The following is an 18210-nucleotide window of genomic DNA, read 5'->3' as shown; positions in this document are numbered from 1 at the left end:
GGGATGCTAGGGTATCAATCCGCGGTCTGTCCTAGGCTAGTTTGCGCAAGGCAGCTTGCCTTACCACTCTGTGCCACCGCTCCGACCCCAAATTCGACTTTTTTTTTTTTTTTGGGCCACACCCTGTGACGCTCAGGGGTTACTCCTGGCTATGCGCTCAGAAGTTGCTCCTGGCTTCTTGGGGGACCATATGGGACGCCGGGGGATCGAACCGCGGTCCGTCCTAGGCTAGCGCAGGCAAGGCAGGCACCTTACCTCCAGCGCCACCGCCCGGCCCAAATTCGACTTTTTTGAGGAATCTCCATATCGTTTTCTATAAAGGCTGGACTGCATTCCCACCAACAGTGAATGAGAGTTCCTTTCTATCCACGTCCCTGCCAGCACTGATTGGTCTCTCTTTTGGGGAGTAGGGAGTTGGGCCACACCCAGCGGCTCTCAGGGGTTATTCCTGGCTCTGTGCTCAGAAACCGCTTCTGGCAGGCACAAGGGACCATGTGGGATGCCAGGGACTGAATCTGGTTCAGTTCCAGGTCGACTGCATGCATTGCAAGGCAAACTTCCTACTGCTGTACTACTGCTTCGGCCCCGCACTGATTGTTCTTGTTCTTCATGATGTGTGCTGTTAGCCCATCCCCCATTCTCCTATGTAACCTTACCTGCTAATAAGACCTGCCCATTTCTGGGAGGGGTCTTTGGTGGATAACACAAGGTTTTACCTCAGAGACAGAGAGGAGATTTGGGGGACTTGAGGGATGGAGGAAGAAGCAGCAGGAGAGATAACTGAAAGGGGTAAAATGCAGGGCCAATAATGAATCTGGCTTGAAAGGTTATGATAGGCCACACATGTGGTGGCTAGGACCCTGAATAAAGCTGATGTCTCCTGTAGCCTGACTGCCTGTGATTTTCTCCCCACCGCTACCCTGAACCTGCAGACCTGCCGGTGGGAGAGGGTTGGAGACACTGGCCTGGGCTAGAGGAGAAAGACCTCTCCATTGTTGGAGGTTGTTAGAGCTAGAGAGCAAAATGGAGTCTCTGATGCCTGAAACATAAGGCCCGTGTACATGACAGGCAGCCACTGTGGCATTTACCCCCTGGACCTAAAAGAAATGTTAACCAAACAAGTCAGATGTCCCAGTAAACTGCCGGAATTGCTAAGATAAGATCACACATCCTGTTAAGCTGCCATTGTGAAAGAATGTTTGTGCCCCATAAAGATAATGTAAAACTGGAAAGTCCATCCTGCACGACCCCCCTACTTTTCTATAGATACCATGGAAAAGTACTGAAAGCTACTTCCTTATGCTGTAGAACTATATATAAACTTGTCTTGCTTTAATAAATTCAGCTCTTGATCAGCAAGCTTGACTTGAGCTCATTTCTTTCCCGGCCTCTTTCCTCCCTTTTAGGTCGGATCCCGCTTGAGACCCACGAATTACTTCGCGATCCTCAGTCCACCCTGCGGGCAGGGTCCCGGAGGTCGCACTCCATCACCATCCACCACTATCCAGCCCCATCCAAGGGCTGGTATGCAACATATCAGTCTCTGTGGAGTGAGATATGAAACCTCACTGTTTTGATTTGCATCTCCCTGATAATTAGTGAAGTGGAGCATTTTTCAAGTGCTATTTTATTTTATTATTATTATTATTATTTTAATGTCACACCCGGTAGTGCTCAGGGGTTACTCCTGGCTCTACGCTCAGAAATCGCTCCTGCTAGGTTTGGGGGACAATATGGGATGCCGGGATTTGAACCACCATCCTTCTGCATGCAAGGCAAACACCTTACCTCCATGCTATCTCTCCGACCCCCATTTTATGTTATTTTATTTTATTATTTTATTTTATTTTATTTATTTTATTTTATTTTATTTTATTGGTTTTTAGACTCACACCTGGCAGCACTCAGTGAATACTTCTGGCTCTGCGCTCAGAAATCACTCCTGGCAGGCTCAGGGGACCATACAGGTATGAGATTGGCCGAGTGTAAGGTAAATACCTATCACTGTGCTATCTATTCCTCTGGCCCCTTCATGTGCCTTTTGGCTATTTGTATTTCTTCTTTGAGGAATTGTCTATTCATTTCTTCTCCCCATTTTTTGATGGGGTTAGATTTTTTTTTCTTGTTAAGTTCTGTCAGTACCTTGACGTATATCTTAGATATTAGCCCCTTCTCTGATGGGTATTGGGTAAATAGTTTCTCCCATTCTGTGGGTGGCCCTTGTCATATTTTCTTTTTTTGTTGTTTGTTTTGTTTTTTTTGTTTTTTGTTTTGGTGCCGAAACCCGGGATTTTTTTTTTTTTTTTGTCATATTTTTTTAAGGTGCAGAAGCTTCTCACTTAATATAGTCCCATTTGTTTATCTCCACTTCCACTTGTTTGGACAGTGATGTTTCCTCCTTAATGATGCCTTTAGTCGGGGCTGAGAGTTAGCATAGTGGTAGGGCATTTGCCTTGCAAGCAGCCGACTCAGGACCAATGGTGGTTTGAATCCCACATCTTACACGGTCCCCTCTGCCTGCCAGGAGCGATTTCTGAGCACAGAGCCAGGAGTAATCCCTGAGCGCTGCTGGGTGTAGCCCAAAAAAATAAAACATAAAAAAATTAAAAAAGATGGGGCCGGGAAGGTGGCGCTAGAGGTAAGGTATCTGTCTTGCAAGCGCTAGGACCACGGTTTGCTCCCCTGGTGTCCCATATGGTCCCCCCAAGCCAGGGGTGATTTCTGAGCGCATAGCCAGGAGTAACCCCTGAGCGTCAAACGGGTGTGGCCCCCCAAAATAAATAAAATAAAAAAATAAAAAAGATGGCTTTAGTCTCAATATCATGTCGTGTTTTACCTATGTGTTTTTCTATATACCTTTTGGTTTCAGGTCTGATATCATGGTCTTTAATCCACTTAATTTGACTTTTGTGCTTGGTGTTAGATGGAGGTCCGAGTTTACTCTTTTGAATGTGGTTGACCAGTTCTGCCAACACCACTTGTTTGTGTGTGTGTGTGGTTTTTCTTTGTGGGTTTTTTTTTTTTTTTTTTTTTTTTTTTTTTTTTGGTTTTTGGGCCACACCCGGTGGTGCTCAGGGGTTACTCCTGGCTGTCTGCTCAGAAATAGCCCTGGTAGGCATGGGGGACCATGTGGGACACCAGGATTCGAACCAACCACCTTAGGTCCTGGATCGGCTGCTTGCAAGGCAAACACCGCTGTGCTATCTCTTCGACCCCACACTTGTTTGTTTTATCTTGTTTTGTTCTCTTGCCACACCTGGTGATACTCAGGGGTTACTCCTGCTATGTACTCAGAAATCGCTCCTGATTTCAGGGACCATATGGGACGCTGGAGGATCTAACCTCGGTCCGTCCTAGGTCAGCCATGTGCAAGGCAAATGCCCTATAGCTGCGCCACTGCTCCAGCCCCCAACACTACTTGTTAAAGAAATCATTCCTGGCAGGCACAGGGGACCATATAGAATGCTGGTTTTGAACCACCATCTGTCCTGGATCAGCTGCATGCAAGGCAAATGCCCTAAAGCTATGCTATCTCTCCAGCCCCCTAGCTTTTTTTTTTTTTTCAAAGCTTTTTGGGCCATACATGGCAGGTGCTCAGATGTTAATCCTGGCTCTGCCCTCAGAAATCACTCCTGGCAAGCTCGGGGGACTGACCATATGGGATGTTGGAAATGGAATCCAGGTCAGCTGTATGTTGGCAGATCCCCTACCCGTTGTGCTATCGCTCCAGCCCTGGTTTTTTTTTTTTTTTTTTTTTTTTTTTTTATTTCCATCAGGTGATGCCATTCTCCACTATTCCTGATTCATAGGTATAGTGAAATACACATGCCCTTTTTCTGCCTTGATCAAGTCCAAGGTATGTTGGTTCTAGAGTACTATTTCAGATAATGAGGTAACTGTGGAGAAGAGCCAGGTAGGCAATGAAAGTGTCAGGATCTCCTGCAGCTGCTGGGTGAAATCCTGGCCGAGATCAGCCCCTGTGCCAGAGTCTCACTCAAAAAGTTGATCAATGTGGTCAGTTTGGTTGCAAATGGCAGTTCTCTATTTTGGTGGCATGAAGCTTGAAAGGGCACAGGGGTGGGTGCTCCAGAGCAAGTGCAGTGTAATAAAGATAGCAACAAATCCAGGATAGGGGAGCACAGGGAAAACAATCTAGGGTTTCTGGGATCATGGTAGTGGTCAAGGGACATTTAGGGGGATAAAAAGGGCTTTTATGTACAACATAGATAGACATAAGATTGACTACAAGCAATAAATGTGGCCACCACACACACACAACACACACACACACACACATACACACGCAAACACAACATATATACAGTTGATAGGTCAATTTACCCCAGCTGCTATTCTGACCCATGTAGGGTGGTAAGGATGAAACTAATATGAGGCTGAGTATGAAAAGGACAGTTGCTACGACAAAATTATCCCTGTGGCAAATTTCTCTGTAGGCTCAGGGGAACATATGTGATGTCGAGAATTGAACCAATTTTGGCATAGGCAAAGCAAATGCCCTTGCCCCTGTGCTAATGTTTTGGCCTCAAAGGCTGTTTTTTTTTTTTTTTTTAATTGAGACTATTGTGAATTTCAAGTCCTTCATAGCAGTATTTCTGGCATATAGTGACAGTGAATCAGGGTCATTCCTACCACTAATGTTGACCTCCCTACACCAAAGTCCCCAGCATGCACCCCATACCTCCACTCTTTGCCCCCTGGCCTACCAATGTAATGGGTTCATTTAAAGTTTAGATTGTTACAGTTTGGGGGGGGGGCGGAGAGATAGCATGGAGGTAAGGTGTTTGCCTTTCATGCAGGAGGTCATTGGTTCGAATCCCGGCGCCCCATATGGTCCCCCGTGCCTGCCAGGAGCAATTTCTGAGCCTGGAGCCAGGAATAACCCCTGAGCACTGCTGGGTGTGACCCAAAAACCACACACACACACACACACACAAGAAAAAAGATTGTTATAGTTTGGGTTTCTTCATTCTATTGCCATTGACTTTGGCTTGGGTATTTAGTTCTGACCTTTGTGGAGGGGGCCACACTTGGTGGCACTCAGGGGTTACTTCTGGCTCTGTGCTCAGAAATCACTCCTGACTTGGGGAACCATATGGGATGCCGAGAATTGAACACTCATCTGTCCTAGGTCAGCTGAATGCAAGGCAAACGCCCTACATCTGTGCTAACACTCCTACCCATGAGTTTTTTTTTTGGGCCACACCCAGTGACGCTCAGGGGTTACTCCTGGCTATGCGCTCATAAGTCGCTCCTGGCTTGGGGGACCATATGGGACACGGGGGATCGAACCGCGGTCCGTCCAAGGCTAGCGCAGGCAAGGCAGGCACCTTACCTCCAGCGCCACCGCCCGGCCCTGAAATGCGTGGTTTTTTTTTTGGTTTTTTTTTTTTTTTTTTTTGGGTCACACCCGGCGGTGCTCAGGGGTTACTCCTGACTGTCTGCTCAGAAATAGCTCCTGGCAGGCAAGGGAACCTGCCTGCTGATTTTTTTTTATCACTATTGCACTTGAGACCACTTGGCCCCTGGGTCCATCCACTTTTTTTTTTCTTTTCTCAATTTGTTGAAATACACAGAAATAGGAGGTAAGGGGCCGGGCGGTGGCGCTGGAGGTAAGGTGCCTGCCTTACAAGCGCTAGCCAAGGAACGGACAGCGGTTCGATCCCCCGGCGTCCCATATGGTTCCCCCAAGCCAGGGGCGATTTCTGAGCATATAGCCAGGAGTAACCCCTGAGCGTCAAACGGGTGTGGCCAAAAAACCAAAAAAACAAACAAACAAAAAAAAGAGTGAGTTGGTATACTTACCAGGCAGGGGAGAGTGAGGCTTATCCATTGCACTGCGGAAGCAAAAAAAAGAAAATAGAAGTGAGTTGATTGGAAAAGCGCTGCCGATGCCATATAGTCAACGCGCGTGGAGTGAATGCATAGTGAGCACCTTGCAAAGTTTAAGAGAATTGGAAACAAAGCAGGAACTTATGAGACGTTGGAAAAATTTAAATCTGATTTTGCAAACCAAAGAACTCAGGGGAGAGCGCGAACGCAGTCCCCCACTACCACAAATTATGCAGTCGAGTTTCCCACATTTGGGGAAATCGCAGGGGTCAGCACACCCGGAGTGCAATGGGTGAGCCTCGCCCTGGGGAAACCACCTTCGTGATCATGGTATCTCCCCTGCCAGGTAAGTATGAGTTGGGAGGCCCGCCGCGGCCCCCGGCCCTGCTGGCGCCCCGCTTCTCGCACACGCCCACTTTGCCGCGCGCCCCCCGCGCCCGCGACACCGAAAGCCCCTCGCCGCCGGCCCCCGCCTCGGGCAATGCCACTCGAATGTCCAGGCGCAGCCCACGGAGGCTCCCACGGGGCAGGACCGGCAGCCTCTGCGCGCCGCCTCATCTGCATACACCACGCCCCGAGCCCCTCGCATCTGCATAGTCACGCCCCGGCGCCCTCCTCGGCTTCCGGCTTCCGGCTTCCGGCTTCCGCTGAGGTTGAAACCGCGGCACTGCTGCCTAGGCCCGCTCGGCTGCGGGCGGACGGAGCTGCCCAACTATAGTGGCGGCCCAACTATTGGTTTTTATTCTGTTTTTTCGAAACGAGTGAGACGTGGGGCCTCCACCGGGTCCCCACCTGCCGCGACCCTTGTGGTCCCCTCAGCCCGCTGGGAGTCATTTCTGGGCCCGGGGCCAGGGAGTACTGCCCGAGTGAGCCCCCCCAAACAAAAGCCAAAGGCCCCCCCGAGTTTCAGTCTTTGGAGGGGCCCTGAAATTCTAAAGGCAACGAAAGCCTCGGACCCTAGTGGTTTCCAGAGATCGAAGGGGGGTGTCACGACAGGACCCTCTGCCCTCCATTGGAACCCCTAGTTCCAAAACATCCCTTTCAGCAAAGGCTGTGATCTGCGGCCCCACCCGGAGATGCTTGCTGGGAAGTGGGGTGGTGGGTGCCACGTTTTTCGAGGGGCTCCTGCCTGCCAAGTCTGTGTGCAGCCCCGAGCCATCATCTCCTCTGCCCCAGATTCTCTTACTTGCAGTTGATGGGAAGTAATGAAATGAGTGGTGGCCCACCTTTTTTTTGGGGGGGGGATGGCTGTTTTTAGGGCCACTTGTGCAGTGCTTAGGGGATATTCCTGGCTCTCTGCTGTGTCACCTTAAGTGGTGCAGGGGATCTTATATTGCTCAATCTCTGGCGTGCAAAACATGAAGACGAGGTAGATCAGGGTTGCAAAGAGTCCATCGGGTAAGGCGCTTGCTTAGCCTTGCATGCAGACCACCGAGGTTCTATCCCTAGCATTTCAGAGGTACACTGAGCATTCTCCTCTCTCTCTTCTCTCTCTGTCTTTCTCCCTGTCTGTCTCTGTCTCTCTGTCTCTCTCTCTCTGTCTGTCTCTCTCTCTCTGTCTCTCTCTGTCTCTGTCTCTCTCTCTGTCTCTGTCTCTCTGTCTCTGTCTCTGTCTCTGTCTCTGTCTCTGTCTCTCTCTCTCTCTCTCTCTCTCTCTCTCTCTCTCACTCACCTGGCAGTACTCAGGAATCATTCCCTTGTGTGTTTGGGGACCAAGGACTGAACTGGTTTTGGCAGCATGCAAGGCGAGAGGACTACTGCTCTTGCCCAACTCAGGAGTAATTCTTGAATAAAGTCAGAAGTAACTTTTTTTTTTTTTTTTGGTTTTTGGATCATACCTGTTGACACTCAAGGGTTCATTCTGGCTTTGCATTCAGAAATCGGCCTGGCAGGCTCAGAGGGGCCTGTGGGATGTTTGGAATCAAATCACTGCCTTACCGCTTTGCTATCTCCGGCCCCCAGAAGTAACTCGAGCATTGCAGCATTTGACTCCAAAACCAAGTTTGGATTTGGGCGACCACATAGGATGTCAAGGACTGAAGTGGTGTTGGCAGTATGCAAGGCAAGCTTACCCACCTGCTGTACTCTCTCGGGCCACCCAAATTTATCTGTTTTATATTAGGGCAGGAGAATGAGTAAACGGTACTGGGGCTGGAGAGATCAGGTAAGGACTTGCATGCAACTAACTTGGATTCTATCCCCAGCACCCAGTACTGTCCTTTCAACATCACTTAGAGGGACCTCCCAGCACATCCGTATATGACCTTAAGTAAAATTAAATAAATAAGTAAATAAATAGTATTTATCTTTTAAATGCAGGCCCTAATTTCAATCTGTACCGGGATGGTTGGCTTAGAATGACCAAGTGGGATACCTGGGCTTCCTTCCTAGTAACTTGGGAGAATTCTTTACAGTCGCCTCCAATGTTTTTAGAGGTTGAGAGGCCTCGTCCAGTTGTGCTCAGGCGTTTCTCCTGGTTCTGCACTTCAGGGATCACTCATGGTGGACTCAGGTTCAAACCCAGTCAGTAAAGTAACGTACAAGACAAGCATCCTACCCTCTTTGCCCCTCAATCAATGTTTTATGCCTAATCTCAGATGCTTTTGGATATCCTGAAAGAACAAAAGTAAGCCTTTTACTTCTTAAAACCTTGAACCAGGGGGCCGGAGAGATAGCATGGAGTTAAGGCGTTTGCCTTTCATGAAGAAGGTCATCGGTTCGAATCCCGGCGTCCCATATGGTCCCCTGTGCCTGCCAGGAGCAATTTCTGAGCCTGGAGCCTGGAGTAGTAAACCCCTGAGCGCTGCCGGGTGTGCCCCAAAAACCACACACACACAAAAACCTTAAACCAGAAGGGAATATGAAGGGTCAGGAATGTTGAAAAGTGAGGTGCTTCCTTCTTGTCATTTTCTGGTTTTGCTAAAAAGTGAATGAAAATTGCTAAAATGAGAAGGAATAAAAAAAAGGATTCCAGGTGGAAGGCTGGTGGTATAAACTGGAGAGGTGTCTCTGGGCATTGTGGTTCTTCTCAACGAAGGGCAGAGAGGAGCTTAGAAGAGTAACGTTGCAAGTCAGAAGCCGGTTAGGGGTGGGACGAGGGTTGTATATATGCAATCCACTTCCTACAAAAGATTGAGTAAAATAAGCCTGTCTTTAATACAAGAAAATCAGGGGACAGCACAAACGCTGCCCCCCACTACCAGAAATTATGCAGTCGAGTTTCCCACATTTGGGGAAATCGCAGAGGTCGGCACACCCAGAGTGCAATGGGTGAGCCTCGCCCTGGGGAAACCACCTTCGTGATCATGGTTTCACCCCTGCCAAGTATGAGTCGGGAGGGGCAACCACAACCGGGCACTGCGGCCCTGACTACCACCTCCCTGTAAAAGGATCGCATGAGTTGCACAGGCTGCCGTACCCCATGCCCCTGATAGAACCTCCCTTTATAGACATGCCCACTTTGCTCGCGTGCCAGTTGCACAAACTTGCCTTTGAAAGCGCCTCGCCATGATCTAGTTCATGGAAAATTAACACTTAATTTTTAGGCGCAGGCCCCGGAGGTGCTCACGAATTAGGACCAGCAGCCTCTGCGCGCCGTCTCATCTGCTTACGACACACCCTCGCGGTGACGTTGCTTAAGACCCTGTCCTGCCCCCAAATGGAGCGGAGAGGACAGAGTAGTAAGAGACAGAATGGAATCTAGATTACAGTTTTAAATCGTATCGAAGGATTTTTTTCTTACCACTTTTTCTTGTCTTTTTGGGAAGCTTATTGGAAACTATTTACTTAGCGGTTGGGATTTTAGGCTTGCTTGACTTCTGATGTGACTCTGGATATGATACATTGACTTGCCAATTTTTTTTTTTTTTTGGTTTTTTTGGGTCACACCCGGCGGTGCTCAGGGGTTACTCCTGGCTGTCTGCTCAGAAATAGCTCCTGGCAGGCACGGGGGACCATATGGGACACCGGGATTCGAACCAACCACCTTTGGTCCTGGATCGGCTGCTTGCAAGGCAAACACCGCTGTGCTATCTCTCCGGGCCCTGATATAGCTTTGAATACAGTTTCTTGAAAACACCTTCGAAAAGAGAAAGAAAAAAAAAAAAAAAGAATATTATATTATCTGAGCTGCTGATGGGACCTGAAAGGCTATGCAGCACTGAAGATCAAACCTGGGCTTCCCACATGCAAAGTACAAATCTGTTGAACCATCTCTGTTTCTCTCACTTTATATTAATTTTGTTTATTTATGAATTTTATTACATTAAATATTTTATATTAACTTTCTACTATTATATGGTGTAGCATTGCTACACTCAACAATGCTCAGGTTTTACTCCCAGCTATGTGCTAAGGGTCACTCCTAGGAGCATATGCTCAGGGGACCAGATGTAATTCTAGAGATGATGGACACTGGGATGGCCATCTGCAAAATGAGTGCCTTAATCCCTGTGTTATCTGTCTGGCTCCTCTCTCTCTCTCTCTCTCTCTCTCTCTCTCTCTCTCTCTCTCTCTCTCTCTCTTATTTTTGGGCCACACCCAGTAAAGCTCAGGGGTTACTTCTGGCTATGTGCTCAGAAATCGCTCCTGGCTTGGGGGACCATATGGGATGCTGAGGGATGGAACCGCAGTCGGTCTTAGGCTAGCCCGCGCAAGGCAGCCACTGCTCCAGCCCCTCTTCTCTCTTTAAATCACCGCTTCTCTCCTGCTTGTATTTTGCTTTATCAGAAGAAATCCTCTCGAAATTCAGGGATTGTAGTTTGCTGATAGAGTGTCTCACTTGTAGCTGAAGGACTGAGGCTTGCAAGGTAAGTTAGGAGAGCTGAGACAGTAAGAGTTAACTCTCTCCAGCAAAGACAGGTGTGGGATTTCCTGGCCAACACGTTCTTAAACTGAAGTAGATATATCCTTGGGAATAAAAAAGCCAAAGTTTCTTTTAGTCTTATTCCCCTGGTCTTCAAATCAAATGGAGTCATCTCCATTCCCTGAGATAACAATAGTGTGGAAGAGAGCATGTGCCTGAGAGGGGAGTGCAGTGGGAGCCTTCAGTGATTGTAACAGTCCAAAAATGCCATTCTGGAATTCTAGGTAAATGAGAAAAATTAGCCTAAGTTACTTAGCTACTTATTTAGTTATGAGCAACTCTTCCACTAAATAAAGTGGGCACTAGTTTTCTATTCAGATACAGCATCTTTGGATCAAACAGAAGGCATTCTTTTTTCTTTTTTTTTTTTTTGGTTTTTGGGTCACACCCTGTGACGCTCAGGGGTTATTCCTGGCTATGCGCTCCGAAGTTGCTCCTGGCTTCTTGGGGGACCATATGGGACGCCGGGGGATCGAACCGCGGTCCGTCCTAGGCTAGCGCAGGCAAGGCAGGCACCTTACCTCCAGCGCCACCGCCCGGCCCCTTCTTTTTTCTTTATTTTTTCTTTCTTTCTCCTTCCTTCCTTCCTTCCTTCCTTCCTTCCTTCCTTCCTTCCTTCCTTCCTTCCTTCCTTCCTTCCTTCCTTCCTTCCTTCCTTCCTTCCTTCCTTCCTTCCTTCCTTCCTTCCTTCCTTCCTTCCTTCCTTCCTTCCTTCCTTCCTTCCTCCCTCCCTCCCACCCTCCCTCCCTCCCTCCCTTAATTTTGGTCACATCTGGCTGTGCTCAGGGGTTACTCCTGGCTCTACTCTCAGAAATCGCTCCTGGCAGGCACGGGGGACCATTTGGTATACCAGGATTTGAAACACTGTCCTTCAGCATACAAGGCAAATGCCCTACCTTCATACTATCTCTCTGGCTCCCCTTTTCTTTATTTTTTAATTAACAATTATTTTGGTTATGCTTTGTTTTGGGGCCATACCTGGTGGTGCTCAGATGCTACTCTTGGCTCTACACACAGGGATCCCTCCTTTTTTGGGTCACACTCAGCAGCGCTCAGGGGTACTCCTGGCTCTAAGCTCAGAAATCGCGCCTGGCAGGCTCAGGGGACCATATGGGATGCTGGGATTCAAACCACTGTCCTTCTGCATGCAAGTTCCCTAGTGCTTGGGGAACTATAAGAGGTGCCAGGAATAAAACCAAGGTCAACAGCATGCAAGGAAAGCGTCTTACCCTCTGTACTATCTCACTGTCCCCATAATTACTAATATGTTTTGGGGAGCCATACCCGGCGGCACTCAGGGCCTGCTCCTCCGAGGCCTTCGAGGACCATATGAATGCCAGGGATTGAACCCAGGGATTGAGCCACGTGGAAGGGCTAATGCCTTATCCACTGTGCTATATAGCTTGGGTCCCAATTAATATATATATATATATATATATTTTTTTTTTTTTTTATTTTTTTTTTTATTTCGGGGCCACATCCAGCAATGCTCAGGGGTTACTCCCAGCTATATGTTCAGAAATCACTTCTGGCTTGGGGACCATATGGGATGCCAGAGATTGAACCAAGGTTCGTCCTGGATCAGCCGCATGAAAGGAAAATACCCTACCACTGTGTTATCACTTCTGCCCTAGTCCCATTTATCTTTGCTTCCACTTACTTGGTCAGTGGTGTTTCCTCCTTGAAGATTCCTTTAGCTTCAAGGCTATGGAGAGTTCTAGCCTATGCTTTCCCCTATGTACCTTATGGTTTCAGGTCTTATACCAAGGTCTATTTTGATTTGATCTTTATGCTTAGTGATAGAAAGTTTATCTTCTTCACAAAGCTGACCAGGTTTCCAGCACCACTTGTTGAAGAGATTTTCCTTGCTCCACTTCACATTCTTTGCTTCTTGTTTTGTTTTCTGTTTTTTTGTTTTGTTTTGTTTTGTTTTTGGTCACACCAGGCAGTGCTCAGGGGTTACTCCTGGCTCTATGTTCAGAAATCGCTCCTGGCAGGCTTGGGGGACCATATGGGATGTCAGGATTTGAACCACAGACCTTCTGCACGAAAGGCAAACGCCCTGGCTCCATGCTATCTATCCGGCCCCTCTAAGAAGATTTTTGGAGTATTTATGATTTTCTAAATATAGTATCATAGTCTGCAAATAAAGTATGACTTCTTCCCTGCCTACCTAGATGTTCAATATCTTTTTCTTGTATAATTGATATGGCAAGTACTTTAAATACCATATTTTGAAGCAAAGTAGTGAGAATGAGCAAATCTGTCTTGTGCCTGATCTTGGAGGGAAGGCTTTTAAATTTTCTCCAGTGAGTATACTATTTGCCATGGACTTGTGGTAAATGGACTGGACTATATTGAAGAAAATTCCTTTGATTCCTATTTTGTTGCCTTTTTTTGTTTTTTGGGTCACACTCAGCAGCGCTCAGGGGTACTCCTGGCTCTAAGCTCAGAAATTGCAGGCTCAGGGGACCATATGGGATGCTGGTATTCGAACCACTGTCCTTCTGCATGCAAGACAAATGCCTTACCTCCATGCTATCTCTCTGGCCCCTTTTGTTGCATTTTTTTAATGACCTACCGCCCGGTTTGAACGAATAAGTAAGTATAGAGAGAATAAGATACTTGTCTTCTAAGCATTACTGGAGCCCAAAGAGCTAGGAAACTACTAAGTTCTTTCTTTGTTACCTCCAATTTAACCCCCAAGAAGGGGTGCACCATTCCTGGAGGTACTGCAATACCTGGTCGATGCAAGGAGTGGACAGAGCAAGTTCCTCTTCCGACTCCCAGCTGCAAAAACCCATTTAATATATTGTCCTCGGATAGAGGACGTATCAGATATTAAACTGATAAGAACAGATACTACACTTGATCTTAGCCAAAAGGCTGAGAAGTGATTTTTGTTGCATTTTTTTATCATGAGTGAATGCTGGATCTTATCAAATGCTTTTTGTACCCATTGATACAATCAATAATAATAATTATTATTTTTTCTTCTGTTGATATGGTATATTATTGGAAGCCCTCTTGGTGCTGTTCCCTAACTGCATGGCAGACAGAATTTCTGTAGAGCTATTTGTTCCAAGGGATCCAGTAGAGCAATTGTTCCAGGGATTGTCCTTGAGTCTGAAAGCTTCAGAGACACCAGAGAACTAGAAATAGGGAAGGACAGGGGCCGGAGAGATAGCATGGAGGTAAGGCGTTTGCCTCTCATGCAAAAGGTCATCGGTTCGAATCCCGGCGTCCCATATGGTCCCCCGTGCTCGCCAGGAGCGACTTCTGAGCATGGAGCCAGGAGTAACTCCTGAGCACTGCCGGGTGAGACCCAAAAACCAAAAAAAAAAAAAAAAAGAAATAGGGAAGGACAGTTCAGTGAGAGGCACCATTCTAAGAGTAGTGACTCCTAATTGGGTTTGACCCCTGGCCATTACTCCTCCCTCATAAAGAGCTCTGGATACCTATCAACATTGTGTTGCTTCAGAGGCATTAATAAACCCATTGTTCACGGTTATTTTCTCCCTGGTGCCTCTGCTTTACTCAGCATGTATCCCAGTTTCCTCTGTCCTATATAAGCACTGTTAAAATGAAATAGTGTCGGGCCCGGAGAGATAACACAGCGGCGTTTGCCATGCAAGCAGCCGATCCAGGACCAAAGGTGGTTGGTTCGAATCCCGGTGTCCCATATGGTCCCCTGTGCCTGCCAGGAGCTGTTTCTGAGCAGACAGCCAGGAGTAACCCCTGAGCACCGCCGGGTGTGACCCAAAAACCAATAAAATAAAATAAAATAAAATAAAATAAAATAAAATAAAATAAAATAAAATAAAATAAAATAAAATAATGTCTGAGGGTCGTCAGCCTGGGTCCCATTCTTTTCCCTTTCCCAGTTATCAGCTGGGGGAACAGAAGATGACCCTTGCTGGCTTTAGCACAGTGTGTATTATGTTCACTGATTTGCATGCTAAACTATCTTTGCATCCCTGGAATGAATCCTACTTGATCATAGTATATGATTTTTTTGTGATGCATTGTTGATTCTATTTGCCAAGCCATCAAGGATATGGATGGCCAATGTTTTAATGAATGCCACAATTCCACAGGAGTGTGTCCAGAGCTGGCATTTTTACCAGTCACTTATAGTGAGTTTTGGAATTAATGTTGGTACTGATACCTTTGGGAATAACTGGACGAACATATGCTACTTACCATTTGAACTATCGCCCTAGCCTATAGCATACTTTTTACATTTTTTTTTTTGTGCCACACTTGGCAGGTATACTCCTGGGTTTTGTGCTCAGGGGTCACTGTTGGTGATACTCGGAGAACCATATGGGGTTCTGCGGGTTAGAGGTCAATTAAGTGTCTTAACCCCTATACCTATCTCTCCAACCTACTCATTTGTGTGTTCTGCTAGTGAGAAAGCCCTTGGATGATTTTCAACATTAGTGAGGGTTAACTATCTCTCATCAAACACACTCATAGTATCCAGCAGATTCCACCTCTACAAATGTCATTTAGGAGCCAAAGGCTATACTTTCCAATCCACACAGAGGTCAAAGGGGTGAACCTGAACCTTGACACCAGGGCCTTTTCTTCCTGTTCACTCACCAAAGGTCTCTGTATAAACAGTAATTTTACATGACACAGAAACACAGAGATAACAGACAGCTTATCAGTACTGGAAAGGAGAGAGGAAAGAAAAGCAATACATCCAGGCAGCAGCAAACATGTTGTAAAGGCAGGCAAGACTGCTCATGACTGGTATGAGACCTTGACCACGCATCTTTTTGGGGTTGTGCCATACCCTGCTATACTTAGGGTTTACTCCTGATGCTGTGATCATTCGAGCAGTGCTCAGGTAACTGTATGTCATGCTGGTGATCAAATACCAGGATGGCTATTGCAGCTAATTGTCTCACCCTCTGAGCTGATCCCTCCAGGTCCACACCAAGCATTCTCTACAAGAGTTTGGGAAGTCAAACTAGGAACACACACAAGGATGTGATCTATACAAATCCCTAAAGTTTCCAAGTGAGAGGAAAGATAGAGGACACTGGAGAAATATAGCTTAATCCAGTTAAAGTAGAAAAATTCTTTAATTTTTTTTGTAATTTTTTGGGTTTAGAGAAACATTATGTTTAATGGTAAAGCTCAGCACACTCCAGCACTAGGTGTGGCCTGGAGTCGAAGCAGCAGGGATGGGTAGGTGACCCCCACCATCAAACAGAAGAGCCCCATGGCCTCAGACAGGGCAAAGCCCAGGATGGCATAGGAGAAGAGCTGCTGCTGAGAGATGGGTTCCTGGCATAACCAATGATTAAGCTGCCAAACACAGTTCCAATGCCAGAACCTGAGCCAGCCAGACCTACAGTGGCGGCTCCAGCACCAATAAATTTGGCGGCTGTGTCAGTGTCCCGGGAGACCACGCTGGCCTGGAACTCCTGTATGGCCAGCTGGAGTGGGGAGCTGTTGTAAGAAGGCTGAGGCTGATTAGATGGGATCTCGGGCCTGTTCAGGAAGGAGGCAGACACGGGCCCTAATAAGACCCCTGGTACAACAGCGGATCAGAGACGGAGTAACGAGCAGTGTCCCCGTGGTCTGCATTTTTTCAGTCTGCGCTCCGACTGCCCAGCTCTCCCTGCTCCGACCACAGCGCTGCCCAGCTCAAAGTGACTGTAAAGTAGAAAAATTCAATCTTAGCTAGAAAGATCAAGGAGCTATGCATAAGTTTGCATGGAGGAGGCCTGGGTTACCTATCCTCCAGAGCTTAGTCCCCTTTCCCCTAGCTCCAGCACCACTGGGATAAACCCTAGGCACCAAGCTGGGAAATCTTGGAAACACTGCTGGGTGATGTCCCCAAATAACAAATTCCAGTCTGTTTTGATTTTGCTTGAGGCCACACCCAGTGTCGTAGCATGAAGCATGCATGTCTCCATTTATTAGGGAAGCACACACCAGAAGTGGCTTTTGGCTTTCCTGGTGCAGTGCCTAATTTTCCTCCCAAGAAATATCTCTGCCACAAGGCCCGTTGGAGAACCCCTTCGTGGATCATTGGCGATATTTCTGTCATATTTCTGACATGGCTGTGACATATTTCTTTTTTCTTTTTGATTTTTGTCTCCTTTTATACTACAGAAATTTGGCCTTAGCTATCCTGCAGTCATAAAGAAATTTCAGTACCAAAGAAAAACTGCTTCTCTCCCTGCCTTTAAACACCACAGCAGAATGACTGTCTCGGGGACTTTCCCTGTCACTTTGAATACCTGCTTACAAACAGGTTTGGTCAGTGTAGAATTAGGCTACTTTACTAGGTATAATTCTGTACCCCTTTCGTTAGTGTTATCTCTTTCTATTACCAGATCATAGGAAGTGGGTCTTAGTCCCTAGCTAGAATACTATTTCCCTCAGGTTAAGAATATTTGTCATCAGGAGTAAACCAGGATTCCGCTATCCCTTAATTTACATCAGTAATGACACCTAGGGCCAGGAACTTCTTAGATATATAAGAAATTAGCCTTGGGCCAGGAGAGATAGCACAGCTGCGTTTGCCTTGCAAGCAGCTGATCCAGGACCAAAGGTGGTTGGTTCGAATCCTGGTGTCCCATATGGTCCCCCGTGCCTGCCAGGAGCTATTTCTGAGCAGACAGCCAGGAGTAACCCCTGAGCATCGCCGGGTATGACCCAAAAACAAAAAACAAAAAACAAAAAACAAAAAAAATTAGCCTTCCTTTTATCCTCTAACTCCTAACAGAAACCTATTCTATTCTAAGGTTACAAATCACCTAAAGCTATGTGTATTTGTTCTAAAATCAAACAATGTACATTGCATTCCTTTCATGTTATGACTGCCTCTTTTTCCCTTTATATACTATACTCCCTTGCCTGAAGATTAAATTTGTCATGCTCCTGCCAGAAATGTGTTGACCCCACACATAGTGTGTGGGGTGTAGTGTTAAATAATTAACGATGGGGCTGGATGGCGATGGATGGAGGCCTTTGTGCTTAGGCCCCAGCCACGTGGCTTCATTCCCCATGCAGCCGGCGAGTTCCAGGCCCAGGTGAAACGCGAAATCACTCACTCACAGGCAGGCTTCAGGAAGAATCATCTTTATTTAGGCCCTAGCCACCACATGTGTGTGGCCTACTCATAACCTTTCAAGCATACAGCCATTTTAGGCTTGCCCTGCGTCTTATCCTCTTTCAGCCATCTCCCCCAGAGAGCCCAGCAGGGCCAAAAGGCAAAAAGCCCCTAATCCCCTGGCTTCCAGGTTTATCTACCTAGTTCAAGACCCCTCCCAGGAATGGGCCGGGCTTAGCAGGTAAGGTCACACCTATTATCCGGTTCCCAAGACCCCTCCCAGAAATGGGTGGGTCTCAGATAAGTACCCTACATTTCCTCCTTTTTTGAAATATAAAAAGAGCCTTTTGTAATTTTGACTCCACCTTTAGCCAAAGGTGGGTTAATATTTTCATGCAGCAACGTAATAAAGTGAAAATTA

The 18210-nt window shown here is 47.0% G+C and overlaps 3 non-coding genes and 1 pseudogene across 3 annotated transcripts; all 4 read right to left on the bottom strand.

Annotated features, from left to right (window-relative positions):
- Nucleotides 1–6040: 6040 nt before the first annotated feature.
- Nucleotides 6041–6204, bottom strand: LOC126002126 (U1 spliceosomal RNA). The gene has a single exon (XR_007492901.1). It is a non-coding gene; the product is annotated as a U1 spliceosomal RNA (small nuclear RNA).
- Nucleotides 6205–9018: 2814 nt separating this feature from the next.
- LOC126002475 (U1 spliceosomal RNA) lies at nucleotides 9019–9182 on the bottom strand. Its single transcript, XR_007493173.1, has one exon. It is a non-coding gene; the product is annotated as a U1 spliceosomal RNA (small nuclear RNA).
- A 4239-nt stretch (nucleotides 9183–13421) lies between these two features.
- On the bottom strand, nucleotides 13422–13612 carry LOC126002903 (U2 spliceosomal RNA). The gene has a single exon (XR_007493501.1). It is a non-coding gene; the product is annotated as a U2 spliceosomal RNA (small nuclear RNA).
- Nucleotides 13613–15802: 2190 nt separating this feature from the next.
- On the bottom strand, nucleotides 15803–16513 carry LOC125998851 (ATP synthase F(0) complex subunit C1, mitochondrial-like; annotated as a pseudogene).
- Between the last annotated feature and the right edge of the window lie 1697 nt (nucleotides 16514–18210).

The sequence above is a fragment of the Suncus etruscus genome, chromosome 2, assembly GCF_024139225.1.
Source record: "Suncus etruscus isolate mSunEtr1 chromosome 2, mSunEtr1.pri.cur, whole genome shotgun sequence".
In the NCBI taxonomy this organism is placed as follows: domain Eukaryota; kingdom Metazoa; phylum Chordata; class Mammalia; order Eulipotyphla; family Soricidae; genus Suncus; species Suncus etruscus.
The sequence above is the reverse complement of the archived record's forward strand: the minus strand, read 5'-3'. Positions and strand labels throughout refer to the sequence as shown.